Below are 16,597 nucleotides of genomic sequence, written 5' to 3'. Positions count from 1 at the left end.
ATTCTGATTTTTTTTTAAATCTAAATTATCCAAATTAGTGGCTATCTTATTACCAAAGTTTTGTGGTTATTAGTCTAAAAAACATTTGCTGGGTTTTTTTTTGAAGGATACACAACAAAAATGTGCCAACTAAATCTCTGGAGTCATTAGCATCAGACAAAAGCAGTGACTGAGATTTAGTCACTGATGCTATTTCAATACATGGCCCACTCCTTACAATGCCCCCAAACCACTACTACATAGTTCTCTGATAGGAGACAGAAGTCCAATTTCAAATACAGACCTACCACTGGATCATTAGGGGACACCCAAAACATCACTTAACTTACCAGGCCCCAGCTTCCTCCGTCCTATAGATGACCGAACCAGCCCCAAAGGTTCTTCAGAGATGACGACAATGTTAGTGTTGATGACAAGGATGGGATGATGCTGGTGACAGCTGTGGTGGTGATATTAGTTGTGGTGGTGGGGATGACAATGTTAATATGGTGGCAGCGATGGTGACGATGATGGTGGCCCCTGCTGTTTAGTGAGTCTCCTCATATGCTGAACACTCTTCTAAACCTTTGACTTGAATTAATTAAAAATATCCTCATGGAACCCAAGACCAGGGATCTCTTCCCAAACCCCTGTCTATTGTGCACTCTTAAACAAAGGACACTGTGGCAGACTGCATTTTCGAAAAGTAGCCTCAGCAATACCCTCCATCCTACAGCCCCTTTGTACAATGTGTTTTTGACACTTTTCCCATCAATAAGTGGGGTCTATCTTTCCTCCACTTGAGTCTAGGTGGGTTGATAACTAGGGCAGAAGTGACAATGTGTGACTTCCAAGGCTAGGTCATTAAATGCCTGACAACCCCTGCTGGGGTCTTTTTAGGATGCTTACCCTTGAACCCAGCCATGAGGCTGTGAGGAAGCTCGAGGCACAACGAGAGACTGTGTGTAAATACTGGGTCTGACACCTCCAGCACAGTTCCCCGCCAACCACCTACAGTGATTCCTGGGGTGCGGGAGGCTGTCTTCAGTGACTGTCGCCCCCAGTCACTGAGCCACCACCGTCTTCCATTCTTACTGGTGCAGTGCCCACACCTCAAGCCTCTGTCCTCCCCACAGGCCCACCCATGAACATGGTGAGTGCAGTAAAACAGTTGTGCTCTTAGGTCTCTACGTTTGGCGTGTTTTGTTATGCAGCGGTACAGGCTCTACTCTCTCCCTTAGAGCCTTGATAAGAGGCAGGCCCAGGACCTCCTTGTTCCTATTCCTAACCCTTGCCTATGGCAAGAATATAGACAGAGGCCCAAATACCATGTGTCTGCATTTTTAAAAGCCATAAATCAAGCTAATAAACCATTAAATAAAATATGCTCTGTTCTCCTACACAGGTAAATAAATATATGTTTATAACAACCTGAAAAGTTCTAATTTAAAATTAACATAGTCCTTAGCGTCCCATACTGGAACTCAGGCTTCTAGGACAACCAGCTATCAGCCTGTGGTTTGCCCCCTTCCCCCTCTTCTTCCCTCCGTCTCCACCCCCACACTCCAACATTGCAGCCTCAGATGGAATTTCCAAGTTCCATCACACCCCTGACCTCTCCACCCCTGTGTGCTTCTACCCCTTGGTCATCCCTCAGTCTTAGAGGACTATACACAAGTGGTGTGGTCCCACCTCAGGGGCACAAGCAGGATGGCAGAGACCTAGAAGCCCACCAAGGTAGAAGCCCACACATGCTCTGGACGATTTGGGCAGGAGATTCCCAAGGAGAGTGTGGTCTTGGGATAGGCCCCTCCTCTTGTCCCACAGGGAAGGACTCTGCCAGAGGAGGGCCAGAGCAGTGCCTTCTAGAGCACAGGGCTGGCCTAGGGCAGGGGTCTGAACCAGCAGTGCTCCTGGGCCTTCCCTTGACAGAGGAGGCTATAAAAGACGTACCCACTCTGACATCTTCCCAGAGCAGCGTGAGAAGAGAAAATGTGCAAGGGCTTCTGGAATAATTTTACTCCTCAACCCAATGATCTACCTGCATGCCCACACCAGGCTCAGGAAGGGGATTGGAGGGACATTTCTGTAGACCACATCCAGTGTTTCTTAGTCTCTTAGCTCTCCTTCTCTCTCTCTCTCTCTCAGGTCTTCCTGTTTTTAACAGAGCACACACTTCCTGCTGTGTTCTCCAATCCAACTTTGCCATCAGTGAAGCCAGGAACATATTTTGATCCCCATTTGCCTCCTTACGCATAATTATCAGCTGGTTAGTACTAAAGAAGGGGAAGCACTGGAGACTGATTAGTACCCCAAACCTCCAACATCAAGCAACTCTCAAGAATCCAGGGTTTTAGATCCTCCACTCTTGCCCCTTTTGGAGCTGTGCATTTCAGAGCCCTGAAGAAACAAGCAAATCGGCCCATCTTTCCAGCAATGATTGTGTCACATGGGGAATGGAGAAGAAACAGAATCAAGGTCTGGATACAGTTTAAATACACATTTTCAATATATTTTAAAATGTAAAGATATAAATGATGAAAAGACTGGAGATTGGTAAAATGGGGGGAAAGACTTGAAAAGGAGAAAATGGAAATGTATTTCAAGGACGGGAAGGATGGGAGCTGGATTAAGGACAAAGAACCAGAATCTCCAGCACATGACTGTCCTTCGGCAATACTCTCATTCACTACTGGTGAAGTCAGGAGGTGATGGGAGTGCAAGGCCCCTGGTGTACTCTGTTGGTGAGAAGCAGGGGAGCAAAACACACCTCCACGAAGCTGGAAACTTGGCTCACTGTCATCCTTTCCACCCAGACCCCCATCCCCATTAGGCTCTTCCTTCCAAAGCAAATTCCACTTACCTAGTTAACTTGTAGGTGTGTAATAAGTTCCTGGAAGTAGGCATCAATGAATATGTGCATTACAAGCATGAGAAATTTAGGTGGAAATTCAGCTGCATTTACACTTATTAAATCATCTGTCAGACTACAGATCTATTTAGGGTTAAACTACATGATTAAGTTATAATAACAGTAGGGTCAAATTCGTGTGCCGGCATTAATGGGAGAACCTATTTTCAATTAGCAAAATGATGTGCCACGTATGTCTGCATGTGTATAAATACACAGGTCCCATGGACATACATATCTGTAAGAGAGGCTGGGTTGTGTATGCATGTGTTTGGGACAAATTAAGATTGCAAAGAGGTTTTCATGATTCCCCGCTGTTTTCAATGACTTGTATTCTGAAAATACCTCCTATTTAGACAAATGTGACCCGGCAATGGACTTTGCTTAAAGATTATTTTGGTTTTCCAGGAAATTCGTTTAACTGGTTTAGATTTTGAATGAGGGAGGAAACTGTAAACCAATTAAATACCCAGCTGTTAAGAAGCCCTGGCTTGCTAAGCCAGAGAAAGTCAGAGAAGTGGGTGAAGTGGAATACAATAAAACTTTCCTGCCCTCAACTAGGGAGGTTAATGGAAAGAGCGGCAGAACAAAACCAGAAGATGCCATATTCAGGCTCTGCTCCTTACTAACAGTATGACCTTGGACAAGTCACCTTACCTCTTTGAGCTCCCCTCTCCTTCATAAAAACGTCCTAACAAGTCTGCCTCCCCCACATACAACAAGTGGTAGTAAAATGGTAAAACAAAAGAGAAAGTTTCTTTTTAGATATATGTATAGTATTAGGCTCCATGCATCATTTACTTGACTTGTAATTTACTTTTCCATATGTGTCGTGTGATATTCTCCACCAGATTGTAAATTCCATTTGTATAAGAAACAGCTGTATTACAGCACTGGTTTTGCCCATACTGGTGGGGATATACATGAATGCTGCTACCAAGATTATATAATCCATATGAATAAATACCAGTGAATGACTAGACTGTCGGATCTCTACCTTTTCACCCTTGAAATGTAAGGACTGTTAGGGCACAAAGAATGTATGCTATTTAATAGAGGGCAAAGCAACCTATGTTATTGAAACAAAATATCGAGGAGTTCCAGAACAGTTACTGGTGACTTCCCATTTTCCTTACTGGAGATCCCTGGTTCTATGAGGTTGTGGTTGTTTTTGTTGTTGTTTTTTTTTTTAATCTTCTCTCCCTCTATTTTCCCTATGCTCTTCTCCCCTCATCTACACTCGTACATTTCCCATGTCCTCCTTTCTCCTTTGGCCCCACTAATGGCCTTCTGGGTTAGAAAGTTACTGCCCCATGCTCTATAACCGTGTTGCTCCCACCAGCAGCCGTGGCATCACCTGCAAAACTACTGGCAATGCAGAATCTCATTAACCACCATCCATTCCCCCTCGATCCTCAGTGGTTCACGTGCACATTAAAATCTGGGAAAGAGCAGTGTTTCCCAGATTTTAATGTGCACGTAAACACACAAAAACACATACACACAAAACAAGCTTTGCGCCAACTCACTGGTCAAACAATCACTATAAAGGGTCCTCAACTGATCCTACTGCACCTTCTGTTTCTCTCATCCTGAATCTGACTCTTTCTGGTATTTGTTTCTTCTGTTTCTCTCTAACACCTCCTCTGAAAGGCTCGAAATGGCAAATCAAGCAGCAGTCATTTCAAAACTATTCTTTTTAGCAAGCTGGGTAAAAAGTTTAGTAAGGAAGGAGTTATGAAGCACATTCTTAGGAGGATTTTTGGTTATTTGAGTGCGACCCAGATATCGGCTGCTGTTGTCCTGTCACAGGAGGTTTGGGTTAAATTAGCTCACGCTGACTCGGCAATGTCCCGCAGGAAGTTGAGTGTGCTCCTCAAAGACTATCCACATTCCTGGGGGCATCCTTCATGGGACCACTTTGGCCTCCGAGCTTGTGTTCTCTAGGCTCATGCCCCCCCCAAATTCCTGAACAGAGTTCCTTCCCTACAAAGCCCTCTAGTTACAGCTGCTTAAACTATAATTTTGTCATCCCACCCTGTGAGGAATACGCCAAGGGCATTAGATGGCTGTGGCAGGGCTAGCCTTTGTGCCGGAGATTGGAGCATTTCTGGACTTGTGGAATGAAGAAGCACTAGAAGTCGGAGAGGTTGGATGAGAGGGGAGAAAACTCATTTAAAAAGACTCAGTAAAGAATTACAAAGAGAACTTACTTATTCTTGACTTTCTGGTCCCCAACTCAACACATTCAACCGATTCTCCTCTACTCTCAATGAACACATCGACTTAACAAAATTAAATTGAATTGCATTCTTTTTCTTCATCCTGTCTTCTGTATCTCAACCACCACAGTCCACAGCTCTTGAGATCTACATCCCACCATAGAGCTGTGGGGCTTTGCATAAATTCCTTAACCATTTTGAACCTGAGGATCTACAACTATAAAATGGGAATAATGCTATTTAACAGGGTGTCAAATGCATCTTTCCCAGTTCACTGGGCATTTTGGTTGAGACCCCAGAGCTGAAGACAATAGGGGTTAAGCAGCAACATATTCTAGAGAGGGGAGTCCAAACACCCATGCGGGAGTTGCTAATGGAGGGTATGAGTCCTGCAGTGTGGCACCCCTCTCTTGCCTCTGTGTAACCTGAGACCAGGAGAGGGAAAGGGGGTTTCCTCAAGCCAAGTAAGGAGACCCTGTGGGTGCTAGTGAAGAGCAAGTATTAGAGTTTGGGGGAGCAAATGGCCTGTGTTGTCTGACTCTTGCCAGAAAAAACCTATGGTAAGAGTCCAGTTAAAACTTCCTCTCTTGGCAAAAGCTTCTCTCTTGGCCGTGGAGGAATCAGCATGCACCTTGAGCTTTCAGTGGAGCCAGGATCCTGGCTTTCCCAGGACTGGGCTTACATCACCTCAAAGAAACCTGCCCAAGAGGACTCACTGTGCCCATTCTGAATAGCAGAGTGAGGTGGCTCCAATGGAGAGAAGCTTGGATGTGCCGTTAGATGCAGAAGATGAGTGAGTGTCACGTGGAAGGTGGATTCACTGTGCCAACGTGGGGGGAGCGGTATTTCCAGACACCCCACTGAGATGCCCAAGGAGGAAGAGAGCAAGTATGTGAGCCATGCATGGAGCCAACCCAACACACCACCAATAGAAGGCATTGTCTTTTTCTTCTACTCATTCCTTGCCTCCATGGGGAGGCCAAAAAAGAAAAAAAAAGAAAGGAAGAAACTATTACATCACCCTTCCTGCAGAACCTCATCACCCACCACCCACCACACTGCAAGATCCTCCCTCTGACCATGAGCACTGTTCCTGGGCATGCAGCAACACCGTATTGCCCAATAGCACTTGAGGTTAAGCTGGCTTTCTTCTGGGCAATGGAATGTAGGTAAGAATGAGAGGGGACACTTTCAGCCTTGCCATCCAGTCCCCTGCATGATCCCCCACTATTTTCCTTCTCCTTCCAGAGGAGAACAGGTTGAAGATGGCAGAGCCACAGGATGGAAGAAGCCTGGGTCTCTGAGTCACTGCTCAGAAGTGAACTGCCCTACCCGCCATGGACATAGGTGCCAACGTTTTATTATGCTCAAGTACCAAAATTTCAGGGAATTTTGATTTGTTGTCTTTGATTACTACAGCATGGCTTAGCCTGCCCTAATAATGCCTGGAGCAGGCCTGATCTGGCAGTGCTAGTGAGGGGAGAGGCTTTAAATAAGATGAAATAGTAAAGATTTTATACTATGCTGGAAAATAATGCTTGATACTGCAAGGTGCATTATTTTCTTATATTTTAAATTTTTGTAATTATAGAATCACAAGAAGTTGTAAAGACAGTATGGAGAGGGGGCGCCTGAGTGGCTCAGTCAGTTAAGCATCTGCCTTCAGCTCAGGTCATGATCCCATGGTCCTGAGATCCAGCCTCCACATCAGGCTCCCTGCTCAGTGGGGAACCTGCTTCCCTCTCTCCCATTGCCTGCCCGTCCCTGCTTGTACTCTCTGTCAGATAAATAAATAAAATCTTAAAAAAAAAAAAAAGACAGTACCGAGAGGTCTCAGGTTGTCTTCACCAGGTTTCCCCCAATGGTTACATCTTATATAACTATAGTATAATCTCAAAATCAGGAAATTGACATTGGTGCATTGTGTTTGTATAATTCTGTATCATTTATCATACAAGCAAATTTATACTAATGCCAGCTATCAGGAAAATCAAGATACAGAACCACTCCATGACCTCGAAGATTTCCTTGGGACTACCCCTTTGTAGTCCCACCACCTCCCTCAGCACCACCCTCCCCAGCATCCCTAACCCCTGATGACCACTGGTTCTCCATTTCCATAACTGTGTCATCCTGAGACCGTTATAGAAATAGAATCATACATCTTATGACCTATTGAGATGAACTTCTTAAAAATCAGCATAATGCCCCTGAGATCTATCCATGTTAAGTATATCAAAAGTCCATTCCTTTTTATTGTAGAGTAGCATTTCATGGTGTGGACATACCACATCTAGCTTAACCATTCACTTGTTGCAAGACATTTTGATCATTACCACTGTTGGAACAAAGTTAGCTAAGTAAAGAAAGCCGCCATGCACAATCACGCCCAGTTTCTATGTGTACATGCTTCATTTTTCCAGGATAAATGCCCAGTGTGATTGCTGAGTTGTATGGTCAGTCTATATCCGCTTTTTTGTTTGTTGTTCTTGTTTTTGTTTTGTTTGTTTTGTTTTTAAAGAAACTGCCAAACTATCTTCCAGAGTGGCTATAACATTTTAAATCCCCACCATTTATGAGAGAGACAGATTCCCCACATCCTTGTCGGCATTTTGCGGCCTCACTGTTTTTAATCTTAGTTGTTCCAGTAAGTGTGTAGTGAGATCTCATTACGATCTTAATTTTCACTTCCCTGATGGCTGGAGATGGTGAATATTGTTTCCCGGTCTCATTTGTCCTCATGTATCTTCTTTGGTAAAATATTCCTTCATGCCATTTGTCCATTTTATAATTGAATTGTCTGCCTTTTTTTTTAAAAGATTTTTATTTATTTATTTGACAGAGGGAGACACAGCCAGAGAAGGAACACAAACAGAAGGAGTGGGAGAGGGAGAAGCAGACTCCCGCTGAGCAGGGAGCCCGATGTGGGGCTCAATCCCAGGACCCTGGGACCATGACCTGAGCCGAAGGCAGACGCTTAACGACTGAGCCACCCAGGTGCCCCATGCCTTTTTTTTTTTTAATTGTTGAGTTTTGAGGGTTCTTTACATATTCTAACTATGAGTCCATTTTCAGATATGTGGTTTGCAAATGTTTTCTCCCAGTCTGTAGTTTGTCTTTCCTCTAATTTATCAACTTTTTTTCTTTTATAGATCACGCTTTAATGTCATGTCTAAAAACTCGTCCCCATGCTCTAGGTCTCAAAGATTTCATTCTATGTTTTCATCTAAAAGTTGTATAATTTTACATTTTACATTAAAGTATATGGTGCATTGTGCGACTGTTCTTATATAAGGTGTGAAGTCTAGGTCAGTTCATGTTTTGCCTGTGGATGTCCAATTACTCCAGCACCACTTATTGAAAATGGTTTCCTTCCAGTGAATTGCTTTTGCGCCCTTGTCAAGAATCTATTGGTTGTGCTTGTGTGGGGCTATTTCCGAGCTGTTTTTTTCCTTTGATCTAGGTGCCTATCCTTCTGCCAGTATTGCACAGTCTTGATTGATATATTTTTTAATATGTAAAAATGACTATCCCAGGCTATGGATCTGCTTAATTTCTCATCCAGGAGGAAAGGAAAGTGATCCAACAGGGTTTGGAGAAGTGGTGCAAAAAGTAAATTTTCTTCCTGTTAAAATCTTATCAAGTCCAGTTTGTTTGATAGACAGTTACAATATCTACTTCTTGGAGGGTTGGCTGTGTGTGTGTATTGTGTATTTAATGCATCATGTATGAGAAGCATTTAATATTGTGTTTGCTACATCATTTAAGTCCTCAATTTTATTGTTTATCATTACTGTTCAACATTATCATCACCTTCATCATCCACACTTTTCTCTGAACCCCTTCTAGTGGTTACACAGAGGGGCTAGCACTTCTGTTTCTCAAACACACCTCTCAACTAAGAAGTTAAAAATTGCCTTCAGGATTAAAAAAAAAAAAAATCTTGCTTAGCATCTGTTAGCCTTCCTCACCCACCTTGAAGAAAAGGGAAATTTATCTGGACAGATAATAGACCCCAAGATGGCAGAGGTGAGCAGGCATTCCCTCTTGACCCTCATGGCTACCCATCTGCCTTGTGCTTTTTCAGGTAAGGGGAGCAAGCTGTGCGCCTGGCCTCTGCGCCCAGGGCCTGGCCTCCTGGGCGGGTGCAGGCCTTGATCAAGGGGGACCCATGGCCACCAAGGCTGAGGGCTGCAGGGGAAAAAAAGGGGTCAGAAAGGAAGTTACTCATGAATGTCAAACCCTGCTCAGAGCCCTCTCAGCCCTCCAGCACGGATCTCAAGGACCTAAATTGGGAATCCCTGAAACTTAGCCAAACCCACCAAGGCCTGGCTTAGATCTCCCAGCTGAGGACAGGCCTAGGAGACCGCAACAATCAATGGGTTAATAAGGATTTCCGGGGCTGAGGTAGTGAGGGTGGCAGCAGCTGGGATGAGGAAAGGGAGAATCATTATTTTTAATTTCAGCAAGTCAACCTGTTAATAAAGAGGTTGGGGGAGATGTGAGGATTGTGGTGGTTGAGGGTTGGGAGGGGGGTGAGAGCAAAGCCCATCACTTTCTAAATGTTTGCCTGCAAGGGCAGCCTGATCTTTGAAATCAGAGTGGAGAATTCTTCAAGTCTGGTAATAGCAAACACTCTTCATCATGCCCTTCAGTGGCTGCTGACTGCAGACAGCTTTTTTCCCCTTCAACAATAGAAGAGATGGGAAAGAAAAGGCAAGCTTTTGGCCTCAGGGTTTTTTTTTTTTTTTTTTAAACCACCGCTCTTTCCGCTCCAACCTACATCTAAGAGGGAGGGAAACTATCTTTTGTTATCACTCAATCTCCCTTAAATTTAAGAACAGCTGGGGATATTTTTCATGATTCATTAAATTCACATCATTCCAAAGAAATCTTCCTGCCGATTTATCTTTGCCTCGGCAGTCGGGGCTCTGGGAGCGTGCAGTCTCCTGAATGCCGTCAACCTGGGTCCACTGTTTTGGGCTGAGTCTGTGATCTTTCATGCTGGAATATCTCTTTTTTGAGGGTGAAAGAGAGCAGGAAAGGAATCAGGGTATTGAAATGAATCTTTCCAGTCAATTTTTTCCTTTCTGGAGATAAAGAGAAAGTCGTATGGCTGTCACAGCTCAAGACTAAACCCCAGCTAATGTCCTCAGCAGGGAAGAATAATTAGTAAATTCTCTAATTAGAGTCCTGTTTACATTTCTCTTTTCATAGAGGCTAATCCTTCTGTTTAAAGAAGATATTCTGCCTTGATTAAAACCATTGGTTTTAATCGGAGTCACAGCAGAATCCATGGTAAATGCAAATATGCTTGAGTTCCGTAAGTATTCATTCATCCACTGAAGGCTGCCTCTGCACTGAGCACTAAATACAAATATGACATGATCTCTACCCCTGTGGGCTAGGGCAAGCATAACACACAGGTCTCATCCTCCATGCCAGCTGTAATCCATCAGAGAAGGTTTTCTAGAGCATTCTGAGACCATTTCCTGGTATCAGAGAAAGGAGGGCTCTACTAGATAATTGGCCTCCGTTAAGAGGGCAAGAAGGTGGGGCATACTCAAGAGAGAGACCCCCACCCCTCCCCTGGTTATTTGTTGTAGACCCAGGGAGTACGAGCACTGCATGGAGGGCTTTTCAATGCACTCCTGTGATCCTCACACAGCACGCAAATACAGAGCTGAGCATGATTAGATGTGGTTGCTGAAGCCCTGGGACAGCCAACGGCTTTCTGAGCCCTGGCCCTTCCTTCTTATCTGTATTCAAATGGCATAAGGGGCCATTTAGTTTGCATGTTTACATGGGGATACCTGTAATTAAAAAGTCTTTCTTATCCTAAGTCATTGTGTTATATGGGCAGCACAGACCGACTCGGGTTCTGGAACCAACTGTCCGGGTTACACACCGGCTCTGCCATTTGTAGCTGAGTAACGTTTGGTGAATTACCTAAACTCTCTGTGCCACAGTTTTCTCAACTGTGAGGTGGAGCAAGAGTACCTACTTCTAGGATTGTCAGGACTAGTGAAAGGATGCCCATGGCCCCTGGCTCCTAGTTAAGTACCCGGTGTGTGTGATCATTGGTGCTATTGAGGACCTCACCTGGTCAGACTCCTTAGCTGCAGTTACCCTCTCCCCCTTCCCTCCCTCTTTTGGTTTTTCCTCTCTAATAGAATTATGTGCAAGTGGAAAGAAAGAGAAAGGAAAGAAAAAAAAATGCATTTCCCTCTTTGGAGTTAAAGAAAGCCCCCCCCATCCTGAGAGATTCACTGAGGACTCTTCTATAAATATCGAGTGTAACCACATCTGCCTCTTCTGGAACAAAGAACAGTAAGCTTGTATTTCAACAAGCTTTCGAGGAACTTGATAGTGGTGATACATTAACTGATAAATAAGAAGCCACGGGCACGGGCCCTGCCCCTGAATAAGCATAAAATTAAAAGCTTAAGGAATTCTGGATAATTATTATTTCACTAACGTTAACGGGGGCAAACCATCCTGTCCCCTCTACATTGCCCTTTCCAGCTAATGGCCAATGAATGCTTTGGAAGTCACATTTGTGACTTCCTTCCATGTGTAGACCTTTGGAGGGGACACTATAGGAATGTTCAAAGAATTTATCAGACTTGGCTTCTGCCCCCAAAGAGCCTGACTATGGAAGCTCCTAGTACACCCATCAAAGCGAGTAAACCATTTGCAAAGCCAAGTGTTACCATAGGGCCTCTGATTGTCGAAGGGGCAGAGAGTGAAGAGGGGTCTTGAGGGTGGGGGGCAGGGAAGTTCAAGAAGACAGACAGCGGGACTTGAGAGAAAGGTCAGGTAGGCAAGTCACTTGAGGTCTCAGTGAAAAGGAAGGAAAAGAAATCAATGGGTAATCTACAAGAGACAGAGCCCTCTCAAATACTTTGTCTCATTTCGTCCCCAGCCAATGTTCTAGGTTGATACTAACTTACCATTCTTACAATGAGGAAATGGACACTAAGAGCCTGGAGGTCAAAAACTCCTAAGACTTGAACCCAGTTATGGCAGACCCCAAAGCACTTCCTGCTTGATCATGCTCTTTATCTGGAAGCACAAAAGTTGAGAGCATCAGAAATATAAGCTCTCAGAGATGAAAAGGCAAGGCCTCTGGGGAAAAGCTATAGGGGTGAGAGCTTGGGCATGGTGGATGGAGGATCTCTCAGAGAGGAAAGTGCCAAGTAGAAAACACCCTTTGTAAGAAAGAGAAGGCAAAGAGGGGCAAGATTATACTTTTTTTTTAGTTGGTTTTTGTTTTATTTCTGAATATGTGTTAATTTTTACTGAATCTCATGAGGCTCTGTAAGGACTTAATTTTTAAAAACTGCACAGTAAAAATTACCATTTGGAATCCTTTTATTTCTTGTCTTATGTCTTTGGGCTCAGAATATACAGACAATTCTCCATAATGAGACCAAACTATCACAGACAAACTGAGAACTTCATTTCCAGCCTTGAGTTACAAGGTCTGTTCCACCTAATTTTTTTTAAGAGAGAGAGAGAGCACATGAGCACATGTGAAGAGCAGAGGGAGAGAGAGAGAGAATGTTAAGCAGGCTCCACACCCAGGTGGAGCCCGACAAGGGGCTGGATCTCACGACCCTGAGAACATGACGGGAGCTGAAATCAAGAGTCAGATGCTTAACCCACTGAGCCATCCAGGCACCCCCCACAACCTAATTCTATCCTAATTTCTATTAGAAATGAAGGTGTTCAGTTTGGGCTTCTTTGTCCAAAAGATAAGCCAGAGGAGCAAAGAAGGGTGAAGCAATAGTTTATTAATTCACAAAATGAACCCCAGAATCACTGAATGAAACTCAGAGTGCTGTAGCCAGAATCGCCTTCCTAAAATGCACGGTTCTTCATGTTATCTGCCTGTTTAAATTCCTTTCATAGTTTCCCATTTCTTTAAGGTTAAAAGTCCACATTTCTTAACTACCTGATACAGTGATTTGGGACTCCGGCTTTGTGAACAGACACAACTGTATCCAAATCCTAACTCTACAGTTTACTAGCTGATTTACTTGGGGCAAGTAATTTAATCTGTCTCAGTTTCCTCCTCTGTAAAATGGGTTAACAACTAAACCTATTTATAAGGTCCTTGTGAAGATGAGGTGATACAATGACTGCAAGCCTTTACTTAGTTCTGCGGTCTAGTGGAATGGTCACCATGTCCATCTTTTATGACCATCGGTCATCTTACCCCTATCTACCTCTCCAAAGTAATCTCTTAACACTCCCCCTCTCCCTAGCATTTCCATCCACACTGAACTTCATTTCTTCTGAGACAGTTTTCTCTTTTACCCTGGGCCTCTGCATATGCTGTTCCTTCTGTCTAGGTTAGTCTAATTCCTCCTCTTCACATGGCTAATCACTAGTTATCTTTCTATCTTAGCAGAGACGTCCTGCCTTCCCCGACCCCAGCATGTTGAGTTGGGCGCCCTTGTATGGTGTTCCCATGGCACCTCACACATCCCATGCCATAGTACTTGGCACACGTGATTGTAGTTGACTATTTCCCCGCTCAAGTATTTGATCCATGCAGGCTTCATATGCTATCCCCAGCAATTAGCCTGGTGCCTGGGATATAGTTGGCACTTGGTAAATACTTATAAATGAACAATTGTCTACAGTGTCATTGTGGACTAGAGATGGTCTCAAATATACCCTCCTAAGAGCCTGTGGTAATAGTGGGTGTTTGCCTCAGCCCCTCACCATGGTAACTTATGCCCCAGGGACTCTAGTCCTTCTCTGGATCCACAACTTTTTAACCCCTCTCTCTGAGTCCTCACAGTCCCTGACAGAGCCCACAGAGCAATAAAGACAGTTTATCTTTGGAGGCCAAACCCAAGACCAGCAGGACCCTTGTTAAAATATTATTACAAAGAATTTCAAGATGGCAGCAGTAGAGCATTAAAGCCAAACATGGGGCCCCCCTCCGCACGGCATGCCCTGCAACTGCACAGGTCATGCACCCACGAGATCATGCAGCCTGGCCACACCTTTCTCCATGACCCTGTGTTCAGAAGGATCTGACACATTCTTTTCCACTGGGGTGCTAGGAACTAGTGCTACCTAATGCTATCTCCTCAGGAATCAAATGACCTTTAAAGATTACCGACTGGGATAATAAGCTTAAAACTAAGAAATGAATTAGTAATGGAATTTCTGGCCCCTCAGGCAGAGATAATTTTGTGTGGGGCTTAGAGGGGCAGGCAAGAACCTTACCTTCCATTATTTTGTTAAGACTTCATCACACACTAGTCTTTTGAGTTTTTATGCGTGCATATATAGTACATACACACACATCCTGAATTGAGAATAATTTTTTCTAACCTCATTAGATCCATCAGTAAAATGAACACTGAAATATTAACTTGGGGGATTCCAATAGATGTTCTGAGGCTTCGTAAGAGCTTCCATCAGAACAACTTCATGTCAACAAGTGAGACAGTGGACTCTAAGCAGACTGTTGTAACAGATACTTCATAATAATAGAATGCCACATGGTTTCAGAATATACTATGTCTCCATGGTTCCCAACCCTGTCTGCTTATTAGAATCACTTCGGGAATCTTCTAGAGCACTGTGAGGCGTGGGCTCCGGATCAACTAAATCAAACTTGCCAGAAGTATGGCAAACTCCTGGCGGAGTTTGTCAAGCTCGCCAGGGGGTCCAGAGGAACAGAAGCATCACAAGCCACAGCCCCAGCTGGACAGGTTCCAGAACAGGTACAGGTGTTCCCGGAATGCAAATTAGTATTGGAAGTTGGACCTCAATCAAAAGGTGATGAAAATCATGTGCTCGTTAATAGCCTATGAATTTAAATCCACACACAAGGAGGAGAGTTGCTCACTTCACCTGCTGTGGTTCTGTATTTGAAAGCAGTGACAACCCTCTACCAAAAAAAAAAAAAAAAAAAAAGCCTTAAAACAACTTAAGCCTTGAAATCATCAATAAAATATAATATCAATTTCATTCCATGGCACAAATCCCAATTTCCATGAAGACTGCCCAACCCTATTATATATCAAGAGCTTGTTCTAATCACAGGAGATGGATCCTGAAAAGGGCCCCTCTTCTGGGCTGGCTAAGTCTGCAAGTCACTGTTTTTACTACAACCGAAAAATTAATTCCTTTTCAGAAATATTCTCATCTTCTCCTAAAAGGAAAAAAAAAAGGCTTTTTTGATGTAGAGTGACAGGATTATGAAGTGACCCTCTGGGTCAGAAGGAGACTTTTCTTTTTCTCATCAAGGAAATCAATTTCTAAGTCCAAGTCTCTTAAAATAATATATTCTTGTGGCACGCACACAGCTTTTTTGATCTGCTATGAAAAGAATAAGAGGTAAAGAGGATCAGGGGTGGCGATGGAATATTGTAATCTGCCACACCACACATCAGCCTTTCACTAAGTAATTCCAGATAAATTGAGGATTTACATATTTAAGATTAAATGGGGAAAGAGTAGCTGATGCATAAATATAGGAATACAAAAATATTACTGGAACAAGTTAACTCTTAAAACTTAAAGTTACTTGGTGTTTATTTTATTGCTTCACTTGGAAGTTTAAGGTTTATTAGTGACTAACTGAGATCATCTTTTTCAGATCAATTGGACCGACAACGCACCCTTGGGGAATTTTTTTCCCTGTCCTCAGTAAAACCCCAATTACACCAACAAGCAACAGTTAAATGCATACAAAGACGCATAAATGCAGCAGATGGAAAACAGGAGGAAGCAGCTGGAAGTGTGTTTCCCTCAGAACTGTTTTTAACAGGCTGTGCACAAATAATGCCTCTCTAATGCAGAGATAAAAATAAAACATAAATATTGAAAAGGTTACTGGTCACAGCAACAAGATGACATGAGACGCTGCTGTTGTCCCTGGTTCTATTACCCTTGGAATCGCTCTTACATACTCTCTCCCGCGTGGGGCTTTGGAGAAATCCTGAAAATTGTATTCAACCTCGGGATTCTGACTTTATTGGGAGCACAAGTGCAGCCTGGGCCCTTCCTTCCCTGACATTGTTCCTGAGAACCAGGTGCCTGTGTGGCTCTTGGGAGGCCCAAGGAGAATCCCCAAAGGGAGCCACTATTTCTAACTTCCTGACAGCTCAAAATTCGACCGCATAAAGCCATGCCTTTCCTTGCTTGGGACGCTGATTCCACAGGGCTTCCTTCACCCTGTAGGTACTTTTTAAAAACTGACAACTAGCATTGCAGAATATTCATCTTTCATGTATGAAGGGAATTCTGACCAACCATTAAGTAGGGGAATGAAGTTTGGGCCCTTTTTCCAGTGACGATAATCATTCCAGCTGACGTTTCCTTAGGCGGCTCCTACCTCATCATCTGTTCCTCTATCCTTCAAGCACTGCCTGACCCCTTGCTAAGCCCAGTCTTCTACGGCAGGTGCTGAAGAACAGAAGGAAGTGAACAGGGTCAAGTACAGAGGGAAGGGGCA

General features: G+C 43.8%; 1 long non-coding RNA gene across 1 annotated transcript; it reads left to right on the top strand.

The window, feature by feature from the left end:
* Nucleotides 1–14,704: 14,704 nt before the first annotated feature.
* LOC112828772 (uncharacterized) lies at nt 14,705–15,975 on the top strand. The gene is made up of 2 exons (XR_003209588.2): nt 14,705–14,916; nt 15,740–15,975. It is a non-coding gene; the product is annotated as an uncharacterized lncRNA (long non-coding RNA).
* Nucleotides 15,976–16,597: the final 622 nt, after the last annotated feature.

This window comes from Callorhinus ursinus, unplaced genomic scaffold, assembly GCF_003265705.2.
Source record: "Callorhinus ursinus isolate GAN/ISIS: 27379988/994484 unplaced genomic scaffold, GSC_fseal_2.0 scaffold13, whole genome shotgun sequence".
NCBI classification, from domain to species: domain Eukaryota; kingdom Metazoa; phylum Chordata; class Mammalia; order Carnivora; family Otariidae; genus Callorhinus; species Callorhinus ursinus.
Note: the sequence above shows the minus strand (reverse complement) of the source record. Positions and strands in the feature narration are given on the sequence as shown.